The sequence below is a fragment of the Rattus norvegicus genome, chromosome 3 (genome assembly GCF_036323735.1).
Source record: "Rattus norvegicus strain BN/NHsdMcwi chromosome 3, GRCr8, whole genome shotgun sequence".
NCBI classification, from domain to species: Eukaryota; Metazoa; Chordata; class Mammalia; order Rodentia; family Muridae; genus Rattus; species Rattus norvegicus.
In genome coordinates, this window is record NC_086021.1 from 76,252,929 (window position 1) to 76,265,887 (window position 12,959).

The window sequence follows — 12,959 nt, forward strand, 5'->3', positions numbered from 1 at the left end:
TAGTGCAGGGATTAAACGTATGTACCACCATGGCAAAACATGATAGAAAATTTTATTTTTAGAAAGATGATCTGTTAATAATCAGAATATGTTAAAAATTTGTCACAGCACTGTTTATACATATGCTGGAAAAGTATAAATAGTTATTTTTATAGTGCTGGTTAAATTATTAAATGCATATCCATAGAGAGGTGCAGAACTAGAGTTTCATAAAGGTTGCTCATTGTCAGAGTCCGGATGTGCAGGGCCGGAAGTGCCTGAGGGAGAGCCAGAGATAGGACTTGCCAAACCAGCTATCAGCCCCAAGGACACTGACCATCCATAGCCACCCCCTCCCCTTCCTTCACCCCCCTGAGTGAGATGAGCCACCCTACCTGCCTGCCGAGCTGCTAGATAACACATACTCCTTGCTGATGTCATTTCGAGCCGAAAGTAACCGTGCACCTTTTGAATTGACCAATCATGTGTAACCTCTCGAATGCCCCTTACCTCCCCTATATAAACCCCCGAGTTTGGAAGCTCGGGGTCGATTCCTCTGTCTCCTGTGTGAGATACGTGTCGACCCGGGATCCCGCTAAGACCCGGGATCTCGTTAATAAAGCTACCTCTTGCTGTTACATCAAGAATGGCTCCTCGTGATTCCTGGGGGCACCCCTCCCTGCGATCGGAGCGAGAGACGCGGCTCCCCGTTTTGGGGTACGCTCTTTCAGAGGAAAACCAAATATCCATGCAAAATGTTGCTAAAACCTTAAACTTATTAATACAGAAAAACATTCTCTGAGTAGGTAACGGAGAAAAGAAGGAAGGAAAACTTCTGAATGGTCCTATTCTGGAAATGGAATACACACATGCACGTATACACAGTCCCTGTCTAGGAAGATGGTTCCTAACTCAGCCTCATGGATGATCTCAACACACCTTAAAATGTTCCTTCCAGGGTTGGCTTGTTTGTGATCTGTTTTGAGACAGGGTCTTAGGCTGGCCTAACCCAGGCTGACCTCGAAATTGCAATATAGCCAAGGCTGGTTTTGAACTCATCTTCCTGTCTCCACCTCTCAAAGAACAACAAAAATATTCTCAAAGTACCCTTGTACTTACAGAACAATTATTTTTAAAATTACGAAGTATATACATTCTATATGATCTCTATGAGTAGAGAGAAGGAGGGGGAAGCAGCTGGCCTGGGCACTAGGTGGCACTCACTCTAGAAAGGTCGCAGAAGCCCCATTAGGATGTCAAATTCCAGGGATCTAGAAAATTCCTATTCACCAGTCATAGCAGGCATTTGCTACCTTGTCTTTTGTTTTTCCTTCAAAATTATACACATATATGTAACAATCAAATAGGGTAGTTAGCGTTTTATATTAAACACTTATCATGTAACAATCAAATAGGATATTTAATATCATTAAACACTTTTCCTGCCATTGTAGCTACAGCCACTATTTTTGTTTGTTTGTTGTTTGTTTTTATTTGTTTGTTTGTTTTTGTTTGTTTGTTTTTGTTTGTTTTTCCACTTTTTTGTACCAGGCATAGGATGCCTCCGTGCCTCCCTCTTCCTCCCTCCCCTTCCTGTCCCCTGGTGACCACAGCTCTGCACCGCCATTTGCCATTATGCTGTTTTCTCTCCTCATTTAGCAACTGTGGTTCTGAGGCACCACGATCATTTCATTTATAGTACTTGTTAATCGTCAGACTGCAAACACAGATGGCCCTAGTCAGGTCTGCCCAGCCTTGCAAGGAAGCGGAAGCCAGCCCCGGGGAAGCTCTCCCGCCCTCTGCTGGGCATCTCCAGAAAGACAACTTCCAATCACAGGCCTTTCATTTTCCTTTTGGTTTTCAGGGAGGAATTTGGGAACTGGTTCTTGGAACTGCTTGCTGAAAAAGACAATTCCTGACTAAAACATTGCTTTCTTTCCTCATACCAAATAGAAACATCAAAATGAAACTGCTCTGTGAATATATTCCATCAAAGACATTGTGGGACTTTGTGTATCAACTTAAAGGTGTAATAAGAAAGCACCATGAAAAAACAGGCATGGCGTACCACATTGATAACCACAGGATTCCAGCAGCTAAGGAAGAAGGGTCCTGAGCTCCAGGCCAGCCAGGGCTACATAGCTGAACTTCTGTCTCAAAACTTTTAAAAAGAAAAAAGGGGCTGACAAGACGGTTGGTTCAGCAGGTAAAGGGGCTTGCCTTATATGCCTGGCACTGAGTTCCGGCTCACGCCTGCACTTGGGTGGCAGAGGAAGGAAGTCTGCTGCAAGTTCAAGGCCAGCCTGGACCACAAAGGTGTGTTTCACAGCAGTCAGTACCACATATCTGAGATATTGAGTCAAAAACCAAAACAAAAAATAGGACATCTTGCCAGGTGGTGGCGCACATCTTTAATCCCAGTACTGAGGAGACAGAGGCAGGCGGATCACTGAGAATGGAGGCCAGCCTGATCTACAGAGTGAGTTCCAGGAAAGCCAAGGCTACATAGAGAGACCCTGTGGCAAAAAAACAAACAAACAGCAAGGCCAAAACCAACCAACCAACCAACCAAACAAACAAACAAACAAAAAAAAAGGATCTTAAACAGAAATCTGCTAAAGACCAAAAAAGTCAACTTCAGAATCTTATCTATGCTCTTAGAAAGACAGCCCTGCCAGGCTCCATGGCTTTGGCCTCACTCAGTCACTGCCTCTCACAAAGCAGGAAACTAAAGTTAAGAATTCTCACGCTGGGGAGATGGCTCAGCGGTAAGGTGCACTTGTTCTTGCAGATGATGAGTTCAGTTCCTAGCACCTACATGACGGCTTACAACCGTCCGTAACTCCAGTTCTAGGGGATCTAGGGCCTTCTTGTCACCAACCTGGTCGCTAGGCGCACACACGATGACAGACGGACACCACTCATGACAGAGTACAACACTCATACACATTTAAGGGGTGGGGGTGGTTCTCGAGTTCTGGTCTTGCTTTCTCATGAACCTTTACAGTCTTGCTGTTTTCTCCTTTAGGAATGAAGCATTGAGGATCCAGCTCTGTTGACATGCCAACCCCAAAATCAATATGCAGAAGAGGAGCGAGGCAGTGAGATTCAGCTATGACTACAGAGATGCCCTAAGCAGCTAAAGAGCAAGGTGGTGACGATAAACAGATGCAGTATGTATTACGTTGCTCTAAATCCTTTCACCCTGGTGTCATCTCAGTTGGACCTCTAAAGAATTTATTGAAGCTTTGTCTTAATAGTTTAAACAATTGCTCCACAAGATTTTAAATCACAGTCTGGAACTGTTCTAAGACATACAGAGTGACTGCACATGTGCCATAGCCCCCCCCCCCCCCCCCATTCAGCTCTTGACTCAGTCTGGTGCACTTGTTACCACTGACAACAATGGACTACATTATCAACGGACTTCAGACCTCATCCCCGTTTCCTTCCTTTCCCCCAATGTCCTTTCTCCCTCCCAGATTTCCAGCTGGGAGGCCACATTACAACTGGCTGCCGTGTCTCCCAGGTCTGCTTCTGAAAGGAAGACTTCGTATCCGGGGTCCGGTGTTTTGAGGAGGGGTATTTTGGAGAATGTCTTTGGTGGACATTTATCACATTTTTCTCAGGACTATGGTCAGGGTATGAGGTTTGTTTGGGTTTGTTTGGGGGCTGGGGAGTAAAGCCAGGCCTTAGTACATGCTAGATACAACATGACACAACACATCAGGAGCGCTGCTCTCAGCGTGGCTGTCACTGCCGTTAACCTTGATGTCCAGCTGAAGCAGTCCGTACTTGATGAGTTGTTCCCTTGCTGAGGTGTCACTCCCCCACCCCTCTCCCTTTGTACTGTTCTTTGAAAGAAGTCACTATGGTCTGCACTCAGATTAATGCTGGCGTCAGCTTCAGTCGGAGAAGCTTATTTTTGCACAGTCAGAGGACAGTGCAGGCCCTTAACGGGTCAACGTGCTGAGAATAAATGACTGCCGGATGTCCGGTCATAGGGGGGCATTCAGGGCTGGTGACATGGCTCGGCAGAGAAAGAAGCTTGCTGTGCACGCCTGGTGACCTCTGCTTGATCTCTGGAATGCATACGAAGGTGAAAAAGGAGACCTAACTCCACCAAGTTTTGGTTTTTTTTATGTTTTTTGTTTTTTTTTGACCTCCATGTCACTTCCACTTTAATAATTAATATATTTTTTAGGTGGGAGAGTTGAATCACACCCTACCACCACCACCATTAAGGTTCAGGAAAACGGCAGAGTAAGGGATGGGAAGACTGTAAGAGCCCTAAGTGAATGGGAGGGTGTGGTAGTGCTGAATTTAGGCACGGCATGGCAACCGCAGCTTTGAACTCACAGTAGCTGTGATTGTCTGCACAAAAGGTGCACGACATCAGCCTGTGTCATGGGAGGGGGAGGGGCTCACAGGTCCCCTCACTCTTCCCTGAGTATTTATACACAGCTCATGATTGGTGAGGGAGAAAGACATTTTCTTCAGTAGTGAGGTGCCTACACTCTTGTAACACCACTAATAAAACTTACTGGGTTAAAACAAAAACTACTGAAGTGGGGGTGGGGAGGGGCTGTTGGTTGGGAAGAGATAAAGGTCAGCAGCTGTGGGAGGGAGACAAAAAGGAGTAACGGGGGTGAATGTGGTTAAAGTACAGCATGTACGTGCATGAAAATGGCTTGATGAAACTCACTATTATGTCTAATAATATATGCTATTTAAAAATGAGAGACCAGAAAAGGGATAGGGGAAAGGCCATACTAGGATACTGGGTGATATCCTTCAAATAAAACGTAGAAATTTAAAAACCAAAAGAAAGTGGGAGCTGGGGCTGAGGAGATGTGTCAGTGGGTGAGGCACTTGCTGTGTAAGCACGAAGACCTGGGCTTGAACCTCCAGCCCCTACGTGAAATGTGGGTGCATCAGTGCATGTCTGTAGCCCCAGAACTCGGTGGGCAGAGACTGGTGGATCCTGGAGATATGCTGGCCAGACAGCGTGGCCAAAACAACAAGAGAGAAACCCCATTTCAAAACACAGAGTGTGACAGAAGATGTGTGGCTAGTTTTATGTCAATGACGCAAGCTAGTCATTTGGGAAGAGGGAACCTCAATTGAGACAATGCCCCACCAGATTGGCCTATCATGCATTTTTTTTTTTTTTGACTGAAGATTGATGGTTGAGGACACAGTTCACTGTGGGTGGCACTATCCTTAGGCTGGGTGCTTTCAGAAGGCAGGCTGAGCAAGCCAGTAAGCAGCACCTGTCCATGTCCTTTGTTTAGGTTCCTCCCTTAAGAGCCTACCCTGACTTCATTCAGCAGTAGATTGTGACCAGAGAGTTGTAAGCTGAAAAAAATAAACCCTTTCCTCTCCAAGTTCTTCTTGGTCATGGTGTTTTATCACAGCAAAGAAACCCTTACTAAAATAGAGAACAACACCCAAAGTTGACATCTGCCTTTCATAAGCACGCATGCACATGCACGCACACACACACACACACACACACACATATATACACGCGTGCACAAATACTTGCACACACACACACACATACACACATACATACACACACACACACATACACGCGCACACATACACACATACACACATACACACACACATACACGCGCACACACACACATACACACACATACACACATATACACGCGTGCACGCACACACACACACATATACACGCGTGCACAAATACTTGCACACACACAAACATACACACACATATACACGCGTGCACAAATACTTGCACACACATACACACACACACACACACACACGCACACACACACACACACACACGCACACACACACACACGCACACACATACACACACACACACACGCACACACACACACGCACACACACACACACACACGCACACATATCCTTTGATACACTTCCATCAGTGTGCTTCTGTTTTTAGCACTTTACACTTCCTGACATTGCCGGATGCCATATGCTCATCTTGTTTATTCTTCATCCGACTCTACAGCCAGCCATTTCTCCAAAGAGCCTTTGTTCCTTTTATTAGAGTCTGGTTGCTGAGTGAGTATGCTCTTTGCTAGTAGGCTGTCTTTTCTTCTGTACCCCCTTGGTTGGAAAAGGAAGCAAATACGTGTAAACGACCAACCAAGCAGCCAACCAGTTCCCATCTGTGGCTATAAATGTTTACGTCTGTACACATCCATGTCTCCATCAAACTAGAAGTTGAACCTGGTAGCTGGAGAACTGCAGCCTCCCACATGGACCAGGCCACGCCCCCTTCAGTCTCTCCTCTTAGGAAAGAGCACTGACTGCAGGTTGGGGAAGTCAAGCCAAGTTTCTCCACTTGCTTCCCAAGACCAAGGCAAATTTGAATCATGGCTTCAATCTTATCTGTGTTCTCCCTGTGACTGCTCTCACTTGCGCTACGCCAGGCTAGATCATGTGGTATGGAACTTATTGCCTTCTTTCCCATCCTCCTCCAAAAAACTCTTACACATGTCAGAAACTCCCTCTTGTGTCCAGAACGGAAGGGTATGACTCTTTAGGACTTCTGTCAGGCTACACATGGTGGCTATTTCTTCCAATGCTCTTCCCTTTCAAGGCCTGGTCTTGGTTGTCTGTGGCCATGAATCTGTTTCTCATTCTAAAGGGTAACCTCAGTTTGCTCCCTTCTATGAAGCTGCCACTCTTCTCTAACATAACAATGTTGAGCCTACCATTCTCTCTCTCTTCATTTTCAACAGCAGCAGCGTCCCTGACTCTAATGACTAGAGGCATAGAGCTAGCTTCCCTGTTTTCTTACCTAAACCTTTCCACTTTGATCCAGGGAACCCTGTTCCCATTACCACTACTTATTAATAGCTGTTTGATGCCAATGCCCACGGAAAAATGGCTTCTGTTGTCACCTCACACAGAGGCAATGTAGAGAGACTGGGAGAGAAATAAAGGGGATATAAGATGGGAAGGAAACCCTCACCCTGACGTTAGCTTGCTTTGCCTACTGACTGGGAATCAGGTTGCCTATGGAGTCAACATTGCCTTTTCAAAAAACTGGTCAGGCAAGGATGTTAAAAATCAAAACTATTCTTGCTCAGGGCCAAATATAACCTTGACTTGAACAGTATTAGTACTGCTGGGTGGTGGTAGTACATGCCTTTAATCCCAGCACTCGGGAGGCAGAAGCAAGTGGATCTCTGAGTTTGAGACCACCCTGGTCAACAGAGCAAGTTCCGAGATAGGCAGGGCTACATAGTGAAACCCTAGCTACACAGAAAAACCCTGTGCTAAAAAAACAAAACAAAACAAAACACCCACCACCACCAAAAAAAGTGTTAATACCTGCCTCTCAGCTATAACCTCCTAAAACATCTTACAATATCATTTATAAAAGGAAATTCTTTAAGAATATAAGTAACAGGGCTGGAGAGATGGCTCAGTGGTTAAGAGCACCCGAATGCTCTTCCAGAGGACCTGAGTTCAATTCCCAGTAACCACATGGTGGCTCACAACCATCTGTAATGAGTTCTGATGTGCTTGAAGATAGCAACACTGTACTCACATACATAAAATAAATAAAATTTTAAAAAAAAGAATATAAGTAACATATTTAAGAAATGTATGCATGTGCGTGTGTGTTTTGAGACAGGGTCTCACTATGTAGCCCTGGTTGGCCTGGAGCTAATTATGTAGAAGAGGCAAGCCTTGAACTCGTAAAGATCTGCCTGCCTCTGCCTCCCAAGACCTAGTCCATTTTTACTTATTTAAATTCTACTTAAATCTTAAGCTTTGCCTAATATTCAAACTGTTATAAATTACTCCCTTGAACAATTAAGAAACCCACAGAAGCACATACACAGCCATTTTAGACACCAAAATGTGTGCATCTTCCTAATGTCTATATTTAAATCTCAAGTGTGTACACTTAATGAACTTCAACCTTTGCCTTCCCCAGCTGCTCTTTCAGTGTTGTCAAGGATCCTGCTGTACCTGAGCAGGGGTCCCTAAGGGGAAGGGAATTTATGGCAGAACTTCCCGTGTCTCCCCAGCAACCATGACAATACCTCCAGTCTTACAGAGTTGCTCACCTCCTGGCCCCTGGCAGGAGAACCTCTGTATGCTCTGTATAGGGAGTGGTTTGTAGTGCTGGGGATGGAACGCGAGGCCTTATGGATGCTGGGCAAGTGTTCTATCCTTGAGCTACACATTCCCAGCCCACTCTGCATATATGCATAAATAGTTAAATTCTTTCCTCGTGGCCTGCATCTTGCCCTTACTCTCCCTACCTTATGTATACCTTAAGCTTTGACCCAGGGCTGACGGCATGGCTCAGGGACAGAGTAGACAGTATATACAAGAGATTGGGTTTGATCATAGTGCATGCTCCCTCTCCCTTTTCTCCCTCCCCTTTCCCCTACTCTTCCTGGAATGTAAGGATCCTAGTTTTGGCAAATGTATACCATCATTATAGTTTTATATAAAATAGTTTATCACCCTAAAAAGAACAGTCCGAGTGTGCACTACTAAGCCCTCTCTATTCCTGCTGTGCCTTCTCTAAGAGAATGCACTAGGTATCGTGTTTGCATCTCATCCTTTGCCCTCACATGATGCTTGTATCTGTGAGCATATGCGATCTCACTTCAGTCCTAAAGTAGCCACTCAGCAGACGACTCGGTCAAGATCTCAGTAAGCGAGCTGCTGGCACGACAACAGGCCTTCCATGCCTGCAATGATGCTCTTTTCGCTACACAGTCCTCTGCAGCCGAGTGAGTGGGATTGTTTGTGCAGTGTTGAAGGGGCTCCAAGGGGCATTTAGATTCTATTCTTTGTTGACTAAAGCTTTAACGGTTAAAAAGAAAATATGAGGAAATGGAGTTTAGTTCTGGAAATTTGGTTAACTCGATGCCTCAGAAGGCTTTCTGCTATGCAACATCTCCCCCGAATGCTGTGTAAACAAGCAAAAATATATATATTATGTTAACGACATACATCATTGAGCCAGCAAGCCAGAAATAAATTTTCAGAAACCAAAATTTCAGACCCGATTGAGCGCTGGAGCCAGCAGAAACCCAAAGACCACAATGCACAAAAACAAAATATGTCACCACAGTTATCTAAATGAACTCATTTAAGTCTAACTTTACTACACTATCAAATAGAGGGGAAAAATCATAGACCGCTGCAGCATAGGCACAGAAAGCACGGATAAAATTCAATGTCTAGTTGACCAAATAAGCAAAACCTTTAGTCAAAATGGAACAGGAGAGAATTTTATTAACCTGATAAAAGACGAGCCAAGCCGTCAGCACCCCACGACGTTAAGGGACCCCAGCCGGCACACAGGGAGATCTTAGCAGACCAGGACATGTTTACACATGGTTTTAAGCCAACCAGCCATTCTGTCTTTCTACAAACTGACCAACCCTAAGTTAGGGGAGGAAGACCCTTCAGAGATTTTAAATCCCAGACCTTGGGAACAGACTAGACATAGCTCTCTGAATTGTTCTCCAGAGTGGCAGAGGTCCTTTTCTCTGTGCCCCCTACATGGGTGTTTCCTCACGCCCAATACAAGCTTTTCTTCACCTGCTGGTTCTACCCGATCTTGTTTGTGTGTTGAGATTTCTCTGCTGCTACCTTTTGCACTTGAGGTTTCTCCTGTTTTTAACTTTAACCGGCAGAGGAGGCAGAGGAAATGAACCCTATCAAGACCTCTTGCTGGTAGCAATGTTATCCTCAGAAGTAGCCATTGTCTTTATAAATACTAGAGTGAATTATCAGTATGGTTACCAGAGTAGAAACTCAACTGCAAATTTGGGTAAAGACAGTAAAAGAGGTAGTAAAAATGAAAGACGAAGGGCAGATAATTAACAAAACTCTCCCAGTTTCCAGAGGGAAATCAACATTGGAGAAAACTCTGGACACCCACAGGTGACCATTATTACAATTAAACAGGAAGTTTGGCAAAGTTGCTCTACTACAGAAGATAAATGCATGTTTATGTACCCAAAACAAATGTAATTCTAAAAAAAAAGGGGAGGGGGCAATTGGACCAACAGGTAAAGGCATTTGCCACCAAGCCTGATTATCAGTTTGATCCTTAGAACCTACAAAGAAGGAGAGAACACATCCTGTAAACTTGTCTTTTGCCTCCAAACAAGTACACACACACACACACACACACACACACACACACACACACACACCCCACTAAATACATTACATAGTAAAACAAAATGTTGATCAAATTAAGAACCATAATTTTTAGCCAGGCATGGCAGTACATGCCTGTCATCCCACATGGGGGAGACTTTGGCTGGAAGACTAAGTCTGAGGCCCAGGAATTTCATAATGAGTTCCTGTTACAAGAAATCAAAACAAACATATATGCATATATATATTTATAGTATTTATTAAAATATGATATTCAAACATGCAAAATATTTAAGTCCTTGGAGGAAAAACGATCAAACTTCAAAGAAACTAAAGATGATGTAAAGAAACAAGGAAAGGATGTTTCTGGACTAATTTAAAGAGGCTTGGCTCTCCAGGCTCTTCAGTTTGAGATCCCGGTGAGGGAGCTGGAGAGATGGTTCAGCAGTTAACAGTACCTGCTGCTCTTGCAGAGGTCCTGAGTTCAGTTTCTCGAAGTGACAGAACAGCTCACCACTGTCTATAATTCCAGTCCTAGGGGATCCAATGCCCTCATCTTACCTCAGTGGGCACCAGGCATGCATGTAGGCAAAACATTCATTCGCATAAAATAACATAAAAAACAAATCTACTTTTTAAATTCTAGTGAGGTTTACTGTGGAACTTAAGTGGTTTTAAAATGAAAAGTACAAATAGCAGGAAAAAAAAAAAAAACCCACAGAGCGAGAGAGACATTTCTGAGTTAAAGCCTTGCCCCACCAGCTGTCAAGCTCTGTTACAAAACTGACTGTAATAATTAGTCAGCTATTAGCTCAGAGAGAGAAAAATAGAACAGAACAGAGGCCAGAAACAGAGCCGACCATGTGCTGTGCCTTAAACATGGCTCAGGTGCCCAAAGGCTCGTGCACAGGAAGCTTGATTCCTGGTATGAAGTGGTGAAAGGCATTAGAACCTTTAAGAACAGGGTTAGTGGAAGGTGAGTGGACTGCTGGAGGCACTGTTCCTGGGAAGGACTAATATAGTTTTCACCAGAACTTGCTCAGTTCCTAGTTCATAGAAAATGAGCAAGGGTGGCCCCTAAACCTCTAGCTTCCTGCTACCTTATGATCTCTGGTTCTCACTCATGTTCCCACCATGTTGTGATGCAGCCAGGGTGGCTTTCCAAGAAGTCACACAAATTCAGCCAAAGGATCCTGGACCTCCAGCCTCCATATGTAGGAATTAAATAAACTTCTTTATTATTATTTTGCTATACGAACAAAAGATAAAGTTACCACATGTGTAATTTGATGTATAATAGACCTAACACTGATGATCTACATAGAAATGAAGACTAGTCAATAACACATAACAAATGTTTCCGAGACAAGTGACTACTTGTATATGAAAAATAATAAAATGGATCACTAGCTTACATCAGTCCTGTATTTAATTAAAGACTTAAATGGAAAAGACACATTTTAAAAGGTTTTTGTTGTTGCTGTGTTTTGGAGGGGGAGGGGAGTCAAGACAGGGTTTCTCTGTGTGGTCCTGGTTATCCTGGAACTCACTCTGTAGACCAAGCTGGCTTCAAACTCACAGAACTCCATCTATTCCTACTTCCTAAATACTGGGATTTAGGGCTTCGTAAACAAGAATCACAATGTTTTAATACCACAGAAAAATTCAAAATAATTTTTACCTGATTTAAGTTAAAAGCTGCTTTTCTGTACAGTACCAAGCCATCTCAGGGCTATATTCAGAGCAAGCACCCTACCAACTGAGTCACATCCACGGCCTCACACAATTGATTTCTCTTTGCATCCCTAATATCCATTACATCAGAAGTCCTCTTACCTGTGCTTCTGAAATACATCAGTAGCTAGGCATGGTAATGTACCATTCTCGGCATTCAGGAAGCTGAGGCAGGACAACCAGGACCTCAGGAAAACCAGCCTGAATTACACAGTAAAACTGAAGCCAGTCCGAACCATATACAGTGAGACTTTTTTAAATTAATAAAAATTAATTAATATGAAAGCAAATTTTCATACCAATGATATAGATATGCTTGTGTTTGTTTTTGAGACTTTATTTCACCATGATTCCTGGCTAGCCTGGAACTCACAGAGACCTGCCTCTCAAGGAATATTAGAATTAAATACATGTCCAGCCCAGCCTGTGTATTTTAATAGAAATAATTGTATCTCAGTGCTAGGGAGATGGCTCGGTGAGTATAAGGAATCTGCTTGTGCAAGCATGAAGACCTGAGTTTGGATCCTCACACCCACACAAAAAAATGCAAGGTATGGTTGTGCATATCTGTTGTGCCCAGCAAAGTGGGAGCAGAAATGGACAGACTGTCATAGGTGAGCACTGGGTTCAATGAGAGACCCCGCCTTAAAGGTAATTAGGGAGAAAAAACATGCACACTCATAAATGTGCACACACATTTGCACATGCACATGCATGCACATGCTACACACACAAATAAATTAATAAGAAAGAACTAAATCTTAGCCGAGTGATATTATAAGATGTAGACCATCTTCAAAGTTTTTTTCCAGAGTTGACAGACTTTGTAATTATCACTGCTGAGAATACTACTTTGCATAAATTCCTAGTACAAACTGGCAGGAGGCATCTTTAGGACCTTCTCAGATATTGTTGGAAATTCTGCCCTAATCACAAGCCAAAACTCATTTCACAATTTATGAAACTCAAGTCTGCAACCCGAACGGCAAGTTTTAAGTCAAATGTTCTAAGTCCGAATAGTCTAAGGATATAATAATTTGATCCTCACATGCTGAGGCATGATGGTAGGGAAATACAAAGAGTCCTTG

The 12,959-nt window shown here is 43.6% G+C and overlaps 1 protein-coding gene across 8 annotated transcripts in view; it reads right to left on the reverse strand.

Annotated features, from left to right (window-relative positions):
- The window catches only part of Mettl8 (methyltransferase 8, tRNA N3-cytidine), a 130,903-nt gene that overhangs the window by 112,464 nt on the left and 5,480 nt on the right, over positions 1 to 12,959 (reverse strand). The gene's annotated exons all lie outside the window — the stretch shown is intronic.